Source organism: Cnephaeus nilssonii (genome assembly GCF_951640355.1).
Source record: "Cnephaeus nilssonii genome assembly, chromosome: 13".
Classification (NCBI taxonomy): domain Eukaryota; kingdom Metazoa; phylum Chordata; class Mammalia; order Chiroptera; family Vespertilionidae; genus Cnephaeus; species Cnephaeus nilssonii.
In genome coordinates this window covers 79,318,917-79,336,064 of record NC_137084.1, presented here as the reverse complement: position 1 = coordinate 79,336,064, position 17,148 = coordinate 79,318,917, and positions in this window count along the sequence as shown.

Here is a 17,148-nt window from a genome sequence, read left to right as displayed (position 1 = left end):
TATTTTATCTTATCTGCCTATAGCATCCCCTGAGTCTATTGTCTTGATGTTATTTTTATACTGCTCCCAGGCTCATTGGGGTGGGAAGGAAGAAAATGCAAGGAATCTAGGCAGTTGACCTAGTCTAACATCTTTAACAACCCAGAACTTCTTAAGAGCTTGTTGCTGACCAGTGCATCAGATTTTGTCTGAAAGCCAGATGGGCTGAGTTAGATGGCTTGGGGCTTAGGCTGGGTAACCAATACCACAAAGAATGTAAGAAATAGCTTCAAGCTTAGAATAGTTTAGGGTGTATTCTGGGTTTGCAAAGTCATTGTCGGGAACTAGCCTCATTAAATGGACTGAGCCTAGAATTTGCATCTATCCTGGAGTGTTTCAGGGGTGGGGTGAGAGTTTACCTCTCTTTACTGAAGTCTATCCAACTATACAATGGAATTGGGAGAGATTTGGAGCGTGGGGAGGCTGCACAATATCTATTCCCTGGTTCCTCGGATATTTAGGCACAAATAAGATTATAGGGTCACAATATCTTTTGATCTTTGCAAGTCCTAGTGAACAGTTAGCATTTTGGCCTCTTTACTATGTGTAAGGTTTCCTCATTGTATTGAGCCTCATTGTGAAGCTGGACCTCCCTTCTCTCCCACAAGAGAAGCCAGACGTGCCCAGCGCTCTGTCTCTCATCCCTGGGCAGCCACAGCACGGGCAGGGGAACAACCTCAGCAGCTCAGAGGCTTTTGCCCTGGGATTTGACCTTTGAATAAGTGGCAATATGACGATGGAGTGGTTAGAATTCCCTCAAGTTGGCAGCGGTGGCTGCAGTAGTGATGAGAGCGATGTCCTAGCTGGACCATCTCTCCTACAGAATGGTCAGTGCACGTCCTTGTCCCTGGACCTCAGTTCTTGCTTGTTATCCAAGAACAGTCTTCCAGCCTGCGTCTGTCAGTTCTGACAACCTCCTAACAAAACATCATTTTGTTAAGATAGCAAAAATTAGTTTCTATTTCTTGTAAATGACAGCATACCAACTGATAAATATCCACTTCCAGATTGAGAGGCAGCAAAGCACAGTGGTTAAAAACAGACTCAAGAGCCAGACTGCTTGGCTGTAACTGCCCAGCTTTGCCACTCACACAGTATGTGAATGAGCCTCGGCGTGGTCACTTCCTCGTTTCTAAGTGTGGATAAACAGTGCCTTTCTCGTTACATTGTTTGAATGCTTACAGAGTTAATATAGGAAAACTGCTCACAGCAGTCCCTGGAACACAGTAAGCACACTGTAATTAACACATCGCCGGTGAATTATGGGATCGCTGGGATTGGCTTTCGAGCCCAGGTAGGGCCGAAAGCAATAAAAGTTCCATTAGTATTCCAGGATAGAATGCTAGTTTAAGGCACACAGAAGCCAAATAGTTAAGTACTACCTTTAGTCACCTGGAAAAAAGCGCTCATGGAGGGCAAAGAGCTTGGGAGACTCACTGCTGCTAAGTCAAGGACTACAAAGTAAGGGAGTTACTTACCTTGGCATTTGATGATTTTTTAACAAGAAAACAATGCACTTAAATTTCTATTTTTACAGGCTTTCTATGTACAGAATGAAAAAAATCTATTTTTAGTTGCATCTTTAGGATTTAGAGAGGTGGAAAACAAATGTATCAGAGGTATTTTCCCCCCTCAGATTGCTTAATTGTGACATCCGTTGGGTTAACCAACTTGCAATGTCTCTTTAGTTGAGCCTGTTTGGGAAAGAAGAGGACATTGGGTTAGATAGTTATGGCAGGATTTGGAGACGGTGAAACCAGAAAAGTCTGCATCCATGCTACTGTCACTACCAGAACCAGTAAGGAGAGACAAGGATTGAGTCTTTGTGGGCGCTTCATTCGATGGCTGGCGATCTGAGGAGATAGCAGGTTATGTTCCCTGAAAGACCAAAAGACCGTCTTACATTGCATCTCAAGCCGGGTTTGAATTCAGGAGAAAGTGGGCAGGGGTTTGGAATTCAGGGAAAGGGTTAATCAGATAAAAGATTTTCTGAGCATCCCTTCACCTTCGGGGGGCGATTCTTCACCTGCGCCCTGGGCTGCTGCCGCTCTCCCGGAGCACAGCGGCTCAGATCCCACCTGGTCGCTTGCAGTCCTCCTGGGTCGAAGGTCGCATTGCTTGTGGGTCTCCTGAAGTCAGGCAGGTCCAGCCATACACTCCAGTCCCTGGAGCAATAACTGTCTACATGTGTCTGTGACCAACCTGTTAACTATATAACTAAAGCTGAAGATGTTTAACTTCTTGCGTTCCCCATCACTGTCTTATTATCCAGGGATCCTTACCCATCACTGAACTTCCGGTGCCTTAGGGACAACCTTCCTGGGCCTGCGACTGAGAGTTACCGACCACAAAAAGCCGGTTTCCCTTTGCTCGACTCTGCCTTTGCCCCAGCCCCTTCTTTACTCCACAGCTGAGATTCAGCCAGGTCACAGCAGACGCCAAGAAAACAATACATCAGACCAAGCAAGAGAGGCCTTAGCCCTAAAGAATTGCAGGCCTTTGTTCATTTATATCTGGAAAGTCTTTAGAATGTGTGTGGGAATGAATGTAAAAGATCCTCATCAAAATGGAAGAAACATAACTATAGTTTGAACTGAATTTATCAATATGGATGAATTTACCAAAGATGCCTGTTTTTGTGTGTTTGCTGATATGGGCAATAATCGTTTGTATAACTGGTTAATGTACACGCATTCAGTGCTGACCCTCATTAAATGAAATAAAATACCAGAAATACGTTGGCCTACTGTTGATGAAGGAATTGGAATTGGGGGGATATAGGAAGTCTGAGACGGATTAATCACAATGCAGCCACGGGCTCCCTAAGTCCTCGGGGGCAGGGGGAGAAGAGGAGCAGGAAAAAAACGCCCTTCACTCAAGCCTTGAGATAGTTGTTGGTTAAAAAAAAAACAAGTGAGAACACCTTTGAGAAACACTTCGGTGGCTGTTCTCTGTCTTCCACGGACGTGAAGGGAAGGTTGCTGTGGCTGACATGGGCTCCCTGGTTTCAGTGTGATGGGGGGCTCTGGGATGGAAAAAAACAGCAGAGACACTTAACCGGCAGAGGCAGAGTGAGCTTGATTGCCAGACAGAACGACGTGTCGTCGTGGTAAATAGAGCGGCTTAATCTGTAAGATCATTAATAGTGGCTGATTGCTCCTGGGGTTCTTTGACTGTAAGGATTGGTTTCCCAGTGAATTAGAGATGCTGTGCTAATAAAACGACCCCCGTGCCAGTCGTTCAGCTCTTCAAAGTTTATTTCTAATTTACACAAAGTCTGCTACTGGGCTGAATGACTCTCCCGGGCTATTGACCATGCTGTGACTTAGAGACAGAGCCTGCTCATCTTGTCATCTTGTGATGGGGCCGCGCGGTCTCCATGGTAAGGAAGAAACTACGTGGAGAACACATACCTGCTCTCCTGGGCGTCGGGCCAGAAGTCAGCGCGGTACTTCTGCTCACAGTCCACTGAGCAGAGCTAGCCACAGGGCACCGCCCAGCCACAGGGGCAGGGGCACGGATGGAGCAGGTGGAGCACTGGTGCGCTCTGCTCTCTCTGCCACACCCAGTCAAGTCCCACTTCATGAATATAACTGAAGAAGCAGAGGCCTGACTTCAACTGCCGCCATCTTATAGTGACCATAAGCCTTTACTCAGTTCCTAGACTCAAGTTCGAAGAGACAGAAATCACTGGATGAAAGGAAGACTGGGTACAGTTGAGGAAAGATCCTGCAAAAATATCCAGGTGCATACTTAGACTCTTCCTCCCATCCTCTCTGAAGGTGCCTGTGGACCTTTAACCCCTGAGAAAGGAAAATATCTAAATCTTCATGCACATGGAACCTCAGGTCTAAACTGACACGGCTGCCTGGGTCCTCGGCACCACAGGGATCTAACAGTCAGAATGGAGGCTGATGCGAGATAGGTAATAGCCTTTGACTGTGGTAGCAGACCAGTGGGAATCAAACTCCACTCAATTAATGAAATGAATGTATTCAGCTTTCATCGTCTCTTAGTCCCCTTTATCAGTGGGAGGAGGGATATCATGGCGGGAAGGGACAAGAGGACATCTCTACATTTTCTGTTTCCTGCAGAAATAATAAATCAAAATAGAAATGGCATCCTCATGAGAATCATGGAAATCAGTGTCAACATCAAATACTTGGGAAAACCCAGGAGTGATTGTTCTAATTCACAGGCCTTTTCTTTGGTTTATCCTGCCAAGGATAGACGAACCTTGGAAAATGGCAGTGGATTATTGTGAGCTTAATAATGTATGACTCTCACTGCAAGTGCTTTTCCTCTCATGGTCTTCCTATTAGAACAAATCAGGACAGCCCTTGATATTGAGTATGGAGTCATTAATCTGACAAATGCTTTTTTTCTCCTCAATTTCCAACAAATGGAGGACACAAGAAGCAATTTTCCTTCACTTGATGGGATAAGCATACACCTTTATGACTTTCTCAGAAATGTCTGAACTCTCCTTTCACCAGCACATCTCTTATTCTGCTTTGTCTAGAAAGACTGATGAACTGAGCTAAGGACCTAGGTAGTTGCTGAATGGTTAGGGAATTGGACAGAACAAAATTTGAGGGTTGGTGTGATGATATTGTGTCTCCTGAGAATGATCATCGAAGTTTCCCACTCAGAGAATCATATAGTATTAGTCAGCTTTCTTCTCCAGCCATTGCAGTGTTTGCTTGTGGTGTGGAAAATGGCCCTCTGGAGAGGTCTGTGCTTCAGTCCCAGGAACCCGGGAATATGCTGTCACCTAGCAAAAGGAACTCTGCAGGTGTGATTCAGACGGGATCTTGAGGTGGGGTGAGTGTCCTGCGTTATGCTGGTGGACCCAATCTCATCACATGAGACCCTAAAGTGAACGCTTTTTCTGGAAGAAGAGTCTGAGTCAGGTAACCAGAGACTAAGGAGCAATTCAAAGTGAAAGGGACTTAACCCACGATGGCTGGCTTGGAAGGAGGATAACCCGGGCCACAAGCTAAGAAATGCAGGGACTTCTAAATGCTGACAGCGGCTTTCAGCTGACAACCAGCCAGCAAGGGGAAACCTCAGCCCTGCCCCTCAAGGAACTGAATTCTGTCAACACCTGGAAGCAGCAAGGCAGGAGATTATCCGGAGCCCCGAGAAAGAACGCAGCCCTGCTGGCAGTTTGACGTTAGCCACGCGAGACCCATGTCAGACTTCCGACCCGCAGAACTCTGAGATTATAAATTTGTGTTGTTTTAAAGACACCAAATTCGTGGTAAGTATTTATGGCAGCAATAGAAAACTGGCACATTACTCAGTGTTCTCAGGAACAAAGTGAGGTTGGTGTTAGGACTCTGTTCTTCAGAGTGCAGTCATGCTCTGAATAAGTGAACAATATACAGTGCCATTTCACACACGGAGCACCAGGCCCATTAACCAAGAGGTGACAAGAACGAAAACTAAGAATAAGGGCTTTCCTTCATCAATTTGTAGGAGCAACAACAGACAATCCTAGCCCCTCACGTGGTATCATATTTCAAAGTGACCAGCTGGCCTCCTGTTGGCAGGCTGATTGCAAAGAACCTTTCCATTATGAAGGGCCATGATTTACCCACCCCTTGGAGGAGAAAGTTACTTAGGACTTTCCTTCCTTCTCAAATGATTTCATCACATGTCATCTCTGGTCTAAATCATGCCTTATATATCATTATGACAATCCACACAACATTATTTTTATCAAATGATTCAAATAACAATATAATTATTAATATTTTTACACAAAAGAATTAAGACAATGGGTTAATACCCATAGGGTTCATTGGCCGTGCCAATGCCCATCACCCAGAAATAGATGGCCTTATAGAACAAGGATATGGGCCTTTGTAAAAATCAGAGTAGTTGTGGGAAGATCTTAGGAGATTGGAGTACATTGTACCAATAAATCGTATGCTTTTTTTTTTTTGTTAATCCTCACCCATGAATATTTTTCCATTTATTTTTTTAGAGTGGAAGGGAGGCGGGGGCAGGGGGAGAGAGAGAGAGAGAAATACTGATGTGAGAGAAACACATTGACTGGTTGCCTCCTGTCCGTACCCCAACTGGGGCTGCGAATAGAACCCACAACCCAGGTCCATGTCCTCAACTGGGAATCACAGTTATTTCTAGTAATCACCTTCATTGCTCTTCGTTTCCTGCCCTCATAGCTGTGCTCTGCTTATTTAGTGCTCAGGGATAATAGCTAATATTTAACAAACACTCAGGTGCCTGGCACTGCTCTATATGATTTACCTGGAATCACTCATTTAGTCACCACAACAACTCTCAGAGTAAATAATATGTTGTCCACATTCTTCACATTAGAAAACTGAGTGCAAAAAAAGTGGTAAGAGATGGAGCTGGAATCTGAACAGGCGGTTTAGGTTCCGTGCCCATGCCCTCAAACCAAGATGCTACATTACCTCTTATGGAGGTGTGTTTCCACAAGGAAACACAAAATGTATTCCACCAAACGGAAGTTAAAACTGCCTCCTACATTGTGGGCTTTTCATGCTCCAAGTGCAGAAAAGAATGTTTTTATAGTGTTGGAAGGGATGGTTAACCTTCAATATGGAGATGAAATAAGATTGCTGCTACAAAGGGGGGTAGGGAAGAGAAAGGAATAAATTCAGGGCTCTCCTGGGACACATATCAGTGGGTAAAAGTTCATGGAAGTCTCTACTGGCAGGATCATCAACAGCTTAGTTCCCTCAGAAATGAAGTCATGGGTCATATGTACCACCTGACCCAGGAACGAATTCCAGCTAGCTGAGCTGCTAGCTGGAGTCAAAGGAAACAGTAAATGGGTAATAGAGAGAGGAAGTGATAAAAATTAACTACAGTGTCATAACCAGCTATAGAAAAATGACATAGCCTTCATCGGTATTTCCTTCCTTGTGGTGTAATAAATTCCTCTTTCTTTTTCCTTCGTGATTTGGTATCATGTACACTGGTGGTGTTGCACTGCACAATATGGACTGCCTAACACTAAAACTTCACAGGAAATCTTGTACAGGACTGTGGAGCAAGATCTGAAAGTGAAAGCACTTTGGCTGTCTCCCACTGGTGAGTTTTTTTCAGTTGTATGAAAGATAGTTGCATTTTATTATTATTAGTTTTCTTCTTCCTTCATGTTTTTGGTAAGTGTTAAGTTTTAAGAAAAAGCAAGTGGATTTTCATCAACCGAATGGATGGGCTACCATAAAAACTTGGTCTTCCACCCCCCTCTCCTTTTTCCAATATCTAAAGACTAGCCAAATCACAGGAACAATCCTAGACTTGGCTAATCCATTGCACCTAACCTTTCCCATCCCAACACCTTAACTCATGATTGAGTGATGAGAAGATGAAAGATGGTTAGAATTCATTAACATCATTGATAACAATGGCCTTTGTCTGTAATAATGCCACCTGAAGCACCTGCATTTTTTTTTTTTTTTAGAGAGAACCGAAGTGGCCTCTGTGTCCCGCAGGAAAAAGGCAGTGGGAAAGAGCGGCTGTGTTTGGCCCAACTAAGTGAGCCGTTGGGTAGAATGAGAAACCAACAAAAAATGCCAACGTGAGGGTGCTGGCCGGTTGTCGGAGGCATCCCTGTAAGCCCACTATTTCCCATGACATCAGACTTCCCAAAGATTCTTAAAAAAAAAAAAAAAAAAAAAAAGACTGGGGTGAATTCAGAGTCATGGGTAATTTTCTATTCCTTTATTTGTTATTTTAAAAAAGAAGATTGTGACAGTAATGGGATAGTTTTTATTTTTTCCTTAATTCCTTTATTGGAAAAAGTAGATATCAAAACCAAAGAATCATGTAAGTCATCTACAATTCAAACAAAAACCATGGAGTCCTGATGAACTCCAAATATGTAGGCACAAGCCACCCACACGTGTAATGTCCAGGTGACATCAGCATCTGTGCCGGAGGAAGAAGGGAGGGCAACTGGGCTCTGATGGCCCCGAGAATATGAGGATCCTACAATGCCAAGAGGTGTTCACTGGGATTGTGAGGCCCTAGAGCAGAAATGGGAAGGGATTCTGCAGAGTCCAACCTGGAAATGAATGCAGGGAGACAGTGCATATGTACAAACAACATTGACTGTGCAATGCTGGTGAGTGTGGTAATAGCAGATGGTATGGACTCAGCAGGGACCCTAAAACTTCATGGAACTAACCAACTAAAGCTTGATTTCAAAGCAAAGTATTAATTACACTGAGGAAAACTCTGGGAGTACAACCCAGATTGGGCAGGACAAGGACAATAGGAGAATAGGAAGGGATAAACGTGAGGAAGGGCATCAGAGGACTCATATCTTGAAAAGTGTGATATCAGTAAGTCATGTCTGCGATCACTTTGTGAAGTAACAGAGGAGGGAACCCTAGTGTCCTGAACCTTGAAAAGTCATTCCTCCATAAGAAGCCCTATTTTATATTTGCACTGTCCATGCCCTCTTTGCCAGCAGACAGGCTTATATGCCACACTACAGAGTTAGAGCTTCATGTTGTAGGCTGTTCCAAAACTCTGAATGGTTTTAAACAGGTATATGACAGAAGTTGATTTGCAACTTTAAAATATAGCAACTTTAAAATATGGATATGACAGACATGGCAGATAGGTGCACACATTCATTCCACCCTCTTTCTGGAATGAATTATAGATGGTAGAAAGCTAAAAACTACATTTCCCAGGCTCTGTCACCTGGATTTTGAGATTGAGGTTCAGGCAGTCATGTCTACTCAGGCAAGATCTAGAGAGCAGAGGTGGGGCCTGCTTTTGGGTGTCTGTTGTCTTCTGCTGGCAACCATGACCAGGTGATGTGTTTTTGTGCAGCATGATCCAGAATCCAGTCCCTAGAGTCTTGGAGATGTTGAGCATAGCACATCCTTTCCCCCAATAGTGCGCTCTTTTTTTTTTTAATGCTCTTACTGATTTTACAGAGAGTGGAAGGAAGAAGGATAGAAAGAAAGCAACATGGATGAGAGAGAAACATCATTGATCAGCTGCCTCCTGAACTCCTTCCCCCTCCCCCTCACTGGGGATTGAGCCCACATCCCCTGGATGTGCCCTGACCAGGAATCAAACCAGTGACCTCTTGGTTCATGGGTCAATGTTAAACCACTGAGCCACACCGGCTGCTCCCCCATCTCCACCCCCCACCTCCCCAGTGTGCTCTTGGTCTAGATCTAGCAGGATTGATATGGCTCTTAAGATAAGAGTTGTGGTGATGGTAAAACCCTGATTCCTGGACTTTACCTAAAATATTATGTCCCTAAAACCAAATGTTCTAGTGTTTTTTCCCTGATTTCTCACATTTTTGGTTGGGTCTAGGGAGCAGTTTCCCAGGTAGGTGATTTCTGTGGTGTCTGTGAGCCTTTCTGGAAGCTCAGCCTGGAGTGTGCTCCTCAAGACTTTCTAACAGCACCCAATGCTTATATTTCATCTCTTCTTTTTAAAGAAGTATAGCATGGTTCTGTCTCCCACAGTTAACCTCAGATTTCTGAAAGCTAAGAATTGGAGTGTCAGGAGAAAGGAGTCAGGGTAATCACAAAAGATTCCATAGTTTATAAAGGGCTGGTACCACATCTTAGAAGATGGATAGAAACTGAACAGACAAGAGGAAGAGGGCAAGCCTTCTGGGCTAGTACGGCCATTGTAAGCAAATGCTCAGAGACAAATTTTCAATGTTTCTGTGTGAGACAACAAGGAAGCCAGACTAACTGAAATGAAGGGTTTGCATAGAAGACTTATGGAATATAATATGCAAAGGAGGCGTGGAGACAGATCGTAAGGATCCTAAAAGCCAGGTCAAGAATTTTATACACGATAGAACGGCATCTGGGTGAGCGGTGGGTCATGAGAACAACGCAAAGCAGAGAAAGATGAGCACGCTCAGAGTGAGAGCCAAGAGAGACATGTGCTTGGGAATTTTTGAATTTATCTTACTAGAGCTGATTCTCTTTGCTTCCATGGGAGGTTAGACAGTATGTGGCTCCAAAGCCCCCGCCCCCATCACGTGACCCCCTTTCTTGCTGCAACCAGACTGAGTCTTAAAATTCTTTTCACAGAGCTCCACACAGTCATTAACAGTCAATAGGACTTGGCATGAGAGATAAAATCTACTGCTTGTACCCAGTGTAATGAATGCTGTTCTAGCAAATCCTAACAGTTATAATAAAATATTAATGTACTTTGTTCATTTATTCCTATATTTTATTGTAAACACAATTAACAATCTCATTCTTCTCAGACACAACAATGATTTAAGTGATTGAACTCTTAAAAGAGCAGCATATAGTTGTTCATGACTACATGAAGATTTCAGAAGGCACAGCAGATTGTGTCAATAGTCTGTCCCGTGACAGACTCTGAAGTGCCTCTAATTCTTATAAACATTTCCATGCACTGTATTAAGTTCAAAATAAGTGACATGTGTTTAGCCTTACATGTTGTAGAAACTCTAAGATTAATTTCAAAAGATCAAATAAATAAATATTCAGAGATGCATATAATTCTTATAAACACTCATTTTATTCTTGTCACCTATCAAAGCCAACATTTATAACTGAGCCACCAGAGGCTTGCGAGTGCATTGGCTGTAGTGATTCCATGAAAACCAGCCCAGCCACACCTGGGAAAGCATGCCTCGCTATTGCAAAATGACAGATTTGTCATCCTAGCCTGGGTTTCAGTTCTTGGGATAATACACATAAAACATCTATACTAATAAAAGGGTAATATGCTAATTAGACCAGGATGCCTTCCGGGAGACCTTCTGGACATGGCCAAGGTGGCAGGGCCAAGGCAGAGGCTAGGTTAGGAGCAATCAGGCCAGGAGGGGAGGGCAGTTGGGGGCAATCAAGTTGGCAGGGGGGGCAGTTGGGGGTGAGCAGTCCGGCAGGGGGGGCAGTTGGGAGTGAGCAGGCTGGCAGCGGGGAGCAATTGGGGGAGAGCAGGCCAGCGGGGGGTGGGCAGTTGGGGGTGAGTAGGCCAGCAGTGGGGGGCAGTTGGGGCCGATCAGGCCAGCAGGCAGAGTGGTTAAGGGTGATCAAGCAGGCAGGCAGGTGAGCGGTTAGGAGCCAATGGTCCCAGATTATAAGAGGAATGTCCGACTGCCTAAACCGTCAGTATGACATCCCCCGAGGAGTCCCAGATTGGAAAGGGTGCAGGCTGGGCTGAGGGACAGCCCCCCCCCCTTGCACAAATTTTGTGCACCGGGCCACTAGTTTTATTAAAATGAGCTTTGGAGTCACAGCAGTCTGCTTCCTGGAGTAGGGGAATTGATGGGTCCTATGGGAATTGATGGGACAATGGAGTCCTGTCCATGGAAATGTTAAACTTCTTTGGAATATATTGGTATATGTATATTCTGCAGATACTTAAGTACGCCGACTAGTTTCTCTAAGTGAAACTATGGTCATATTTCCTTACAAAATATCCTGGAGTTGAATATAGGCAATAGCACTCTGCAAAGTGTGAGTATGTGAATCTGAGCATCTTCTCTGTGGCAGTTCCATGTGCAACCATGTCTACAAGCTCTAAAGAAAATCCTTCACATGGAGAGAGGAGCCTTTGGCAGTGATTGTACCCTTTCCATCTCCACCGCTAGGACTGCAGACCAAGTCTTCTATGGATCACTGTCTTCTAGCTGGCCTCCCTGTGGTCTCCCTTGCTCCTCCCACAAGGAATTTTCAACATAGAAGCCAGAAGGTAAATCAGGTTGTGTCACTCCTCTCTCAAAGCACGCAGATGGTCTTAATGTCATTTAGAGCAGAACATCAGTTGCACCTAGAGAGCTTTTAAAGCCTTGTTGACCAGGGCCACTCTCTGAGGCCAGTAATGATAATAAAAGGAAGGTCCTTACAATGGCCCACAAGGCTCTATCATGGGAATCTGGGCTCATTACCACCTCACGTCATCTCCTATCACTCTTTCCTTCTCTCTGCCCAAGACACATTGGCTCCCTTACCTGTCCTTGAGCAGGCAAAGCATACACCACCCCCTTGGCGTCTTTCTCTTGCTCATCCTTCTTTTCTGAGCATTGTCCCCCCAGATAGCCTCATTGCCCATTCTTCACCTCCTTCAATTCTTTGCTCAGAAGACTCCTCCAGGAGGGCCCTGCTATGCCTGTGCACTTTATCTCTCCCAACATCCTTGTACCCCCTTTTCTAAACTTATTTTTTCCACAATGCTATCACCAACTGACATACTTTACTTATTTACTTATACATTTTTTTGTCTTCTCACCCACCAACTCGTACTAAACTATAAGCCCTGTCAAGATAGGGAGCTTATCTACTTGGAAAATCTGTCTTGTTCATGCTGTATCCCACACCTAAAAGAGTTCCTGCCACATAATAGCCACTCGGTATTTGTTTAACAAGTAAATAAAGAAGTCTGAGAGATAAAAGGAAATTTCAGATAAGTTTAAGTCCCATGGAAGCAAGCTAGAAAATAATTTCCAAATGAGATTTCAAGATAAATAATAAGTGGCACAAGGAGTCTGAGTAAAATTGAAAACTGAGGAAATGTCCTTTATATCTAGTATTTTTTGTACCTAATTTAAGAAAATGTTCCCTACCTTGATGTTATGAGGATATTCTATTTTATCATCTAAAAGCAATCTAGTTTAAAATTTGTGTTTTATTTTTAAATAATTATAGAGACACAAGAAGGTGCTAAAAAATGTATGAGGAAGCCCATACATACTTCCCCCAGCCTCCCCTGATGTTAATATATTGCATAACTAGAATAAAATATCACAAACAGGAAATTGATATGCTATAATCTATAAAGCATATTCAGATTTCATCAACTCTGCATGCACACACACATATATGCACTTATATATATGTGTGTGGGTGTGCATTTGTATCACTCTATGCAGTTTTATCACAATCAGTATACTTGGCTGTATCATCATCACAAAACTCCCTCATGCTACCCCTTTATAGCTACCTCCTCTCCCTCAGCCCTTATCTCTGGGCAACCACTAATCTTTTCTCCATCTCTATAATTATGCTATTTCATAAATGCTATACAAATAGATCTTGTGGCATCTATCCATTTGACAATGGCTTTTTTTTCACTCAGCTGAGTTCCTGGAGATTCATCCAAGTTGCAATACCAAGTTCACTCCTCTTCATCGCTCATAGTAACTCATGATGTAAGTGTACCACGGCCTCTTTAATCTCCCACCTAGTGAAGGACATGGGGCCGTTTATATTTTGGGCTTATTACAAATAAAACTGCTCTCAATATTCTTGTACAAGCTTCTGTGTGAAAAAGACTTTTCAGTTCTTTGGAATAAATGCCTAAGTGTGTGATTTTGGGTCCTATGGTAAGTCCATTTTTAGTTATAAGGAAAATGCCAAGTTATTTTCCAGGTTGGCTCTACCATTTCACATTCCCACTAGCAATATATGTATATATGGACCAGTTACTTTCCATCCTTGCCAGTATTTGGTGTTATCACTATTTTTTTTTTAATTTGGCCACTCTAATAGGTGTGTAATGCTGCTTTGTGACAGTTTTAATTTGCATTTCTCTGATGGATAATGATGTTGACCATCATGAGCTTGTATATACTCTTTGATGAAATGAAATGTATGTGCATCTCTTTTGCACATTTTCTAAATGGATTATTTGAGTTTTGTAATCTTAAGTTTTGATAGTTTATGCATGTTAGAAACAACTGCTTTGTTAGACATGTGGGTTGCAAATACTTCTTCCAGTCTGTACTTGTCTTTTGTATACTTAATAGGGTCTTTCGCAGAGCAAAGGTTTTAATTTTGATGCAGTTCAATTTCTGTTTTATTTATTCTATAGATTGTACTATTTGGTGCCAAATCTAAAAGTTCTTTGCCTACCCTGGGAACCCAGAGATGTTCTCCTTTGCCTTTTGTTTCCTAGAATTTGGTCCATGATCCATTTGAGTGTAATTTGTACATGGGATATGTGGGTTAGGTCAAGGTCCATTTCACCCCTATGATTAGCTCCTACTATCCTGCTGTCTGTTTCATGAGATTCAGAGTCACCATTTCTTTTCTTTCTTTTTTTAAAATATATTTTATTGATTTTTTACTGAGAGGAAGAGAGAGGGATAGAGAGTTAGAAACATCGATGAGAGAGAAACATCGATCAGCTGCCTCTTGCACACCCCCTACTGGGGATGTGCCCGCAACCAAGGTACATGCCCTTGACCGGAATCGAACCCGGGACCCTTGAGTCTGCAGGCCGACGCTCTTTTCTTCCAGAACTGAAAAATGCTATGCCATTTCCATCTGGCCTGGTGTTTGCAGATGTGGAATCCCCTCTCATTCAAATGGGTGATATTTTTTATAATATATCATTTCGCTCTGGCTGTTTATAAGATTTTTTTCCTTTGCCATTAGATTCAGAAGTTTAATTATGAGGTTCCTTGGTGTGTATTTTGCTTGTTTATCCTATTTTGGATTCACTCAGCTTTGTGGATCAGTAGGCTTCTGTCTTTCATCAATTCGGAAAGTGTCAACCATCATTTCTTCTGGGCCTCCAATGATATGTTAGCTATTTGTTATATAAATTCCTGAGAGTGTCTTCTTTTTTTTCAGCCTATTTTCTCTTTATTGTTCAGGTTAAGTAAATTTTATTGATTTGTCTTCAACTTTATGGATTCTGTGTTCTGTCATCTCTACATTTCTACTTGTTGATTCCATCCAGCAAGTTTTAAAATGTAAGTTATTATATTTTTTTAGTTCTATAATTTGTTTGGTCCTTTTTTATAACTTCTATTTATTTGCTAATATTTATTATCTTTTTCATTGTTCAAGAGAATTTATAATTGATTATTGGAATATTTTTATGAGAGTTGCTTTTCAGATAATTCCAGCATTTTAGAATTAGCACCTATGAATTGTCTTTTCTCTTTTAAGTTGTTGTTCTCCTGGTTCTTAGTATGGAAGATTATTTTTTATTGTAATCATGGTAATTTTGGTAATTATGTTAACGGACTCTTGATTCTATCTAAATCTATTTTAGCAGGAAGTTACTCTTTTAAGTTTAGCATGTAGGTTTTGTCCTACATGTTTGGCTTTAGTTCTAACAACTGTTCAGTTTTCTGAGTCCTTGCAATGCTATTGTGGCCTGCTTTGTGGCCACAATAGTCCTTGCAATGCTATTGTGGCCTTCTTTCAGCACTTGCTAGCACTGCCTGCAGTTGCAGAAGGCACTTCCTGGGGCCATTTGCTGTTGCTGAGAGACCTCCCATGAAGGACAGGAGAAAAACCCTTGGCCTGGGTCTCCCTAAACCACTAGGTGGAAGGCAGGGTGAAACAGGACTTCATACTTGCCACCGTTGCTGGATGGGATAACCCACCAGGGTCCCAGCTGTGCACTGGGGCTTGGGTAGCCTAGGACTTCACGCAACCCATGGGTCAGACTATGGGAATGACCGTGGCCTATGAACAGGGGCTGAATGGCCTGGGGATTTTCTTCTGCTGCTGCTGCAGCCAGCAGATCAGGCCCCACAAGGTCCTGGTTGTGGAGCAGGTTGAAGGAGTCTGTGTCTTCACTGCTGCCCCTACTGAATTCCCAGGTATGGAGCAGGATGAGGATCCTCACTAGGTCTCTGCCGGACTCCTCTCCCTCTCTCTCTCTCTCTCTCTCTCTCTCTCTCTCTCTCTCTGCCTGTCAGTGGTGGTTCGGGTTGTAGTTCTCTCTCTCTCTCTCTCTCTCTCTCTCTCTCTCTCTCTCTCTGCCTGTCAATGGTGGTTCGGGTTGTAGTTCTCTCTCTCTCTCTCTCTCTCTCTCTCTCTCTGCCTGTCAATGGTGGTTCTGGGTTGTAGTTCTCTCTCTCTCTCTCTCTCTCTCTCTCTCTCTCTCTCTGCCTGTCAATGGTGGTTCGGGTTGTAGTTCTCTCTCTCTCTCTCTCTCTCTCTCTCTCTCTCTCCCTCTCCCTCTCTCTCTCTCTCTGCCTGTCAATGGTGGTTCGGGTTGTAGGCCGCTCCAGTGCCCAGCTGAAGGGTATGTTGGAGAAAAAGAGAAAACCCATGGAGCTCGCCACATTGTCATTCCTCAAGTCCTGGGATCTCTAGCCCATCTGCCTTTTCATTTCCAGCTTCCAGAGTTCTTTTGTTATTCTGCTTAATAATTTCTGAGTATTTAGTTATATTTGGAGAGGAGGAGCAGGAAAAGTCAATCCATAATCTATTGTTCTAGAACTAAAATTTCAGAAAGCAATATAATTTTGACTACAATCAGATCATTAATCCATCTGAAATGGATTTTAGTGTATGATGTGAGACAGCCATCTAACTTCTGTTTCTTCCATATGCATACCTAGATGTTTTGGAACCATTTTTCAAAAGTCTATATTTATCTAATTCTCTGCAGGACTCACCTCTGTACTATGTCAAGAGTGTCTATTGTTTGGCTTGCTATTCAGTCATTCCTTTATTTTATTATCCTTGGACCAATACAATACCAACTTAATTATATTCTCATAGTAAATCTTGATATGTGGTGTTGCAAATATTCTAACAATTATTTTTAATGTTTAAATATTAATAGGAGAGTTTTAATAAATATATGATAATATTTTCAAAAAAAATTAATTCTTACCCAAGGATATGCTTTTATCGATTTTTTTTTAAAGAGAGAGAGAGACATCAATGTGAGAAAGAAACATCTATTGGTTGCCTTGCATAAGCTCCCAGACCAGAGAGTGAATTCACAACATAGTGCCCTGCCTAGAATTGAAACCAAAACTTTTGGTGTCCTGGACAACCCTCCAACAGAGCCACTGAGCCAGGGCTAATTTTAAAAATTGATCTGTAAAAAATTTTTTGATATTCTATGTGCACAGTTATATCATTTGTAAGTGATGGCACTTTTTTCTTTTTAATCAGTTTTTGGGGTTGAGGGAGGAAAGATTTTTCTGTGTTAGTCAGAACCTCTAGTACAATGTTAAATTGATAAAAGTGGGAGTAATGGACTTCAAAAGGAAAACTTCATCAAATATGATGTTTGTTATAGGTTTTGGTAGGTATATTTTATTAACATAAAGAAGTTTCCATTTATTCCTACTTTGTTAAATGTTTTCATGTACTGTTGGTG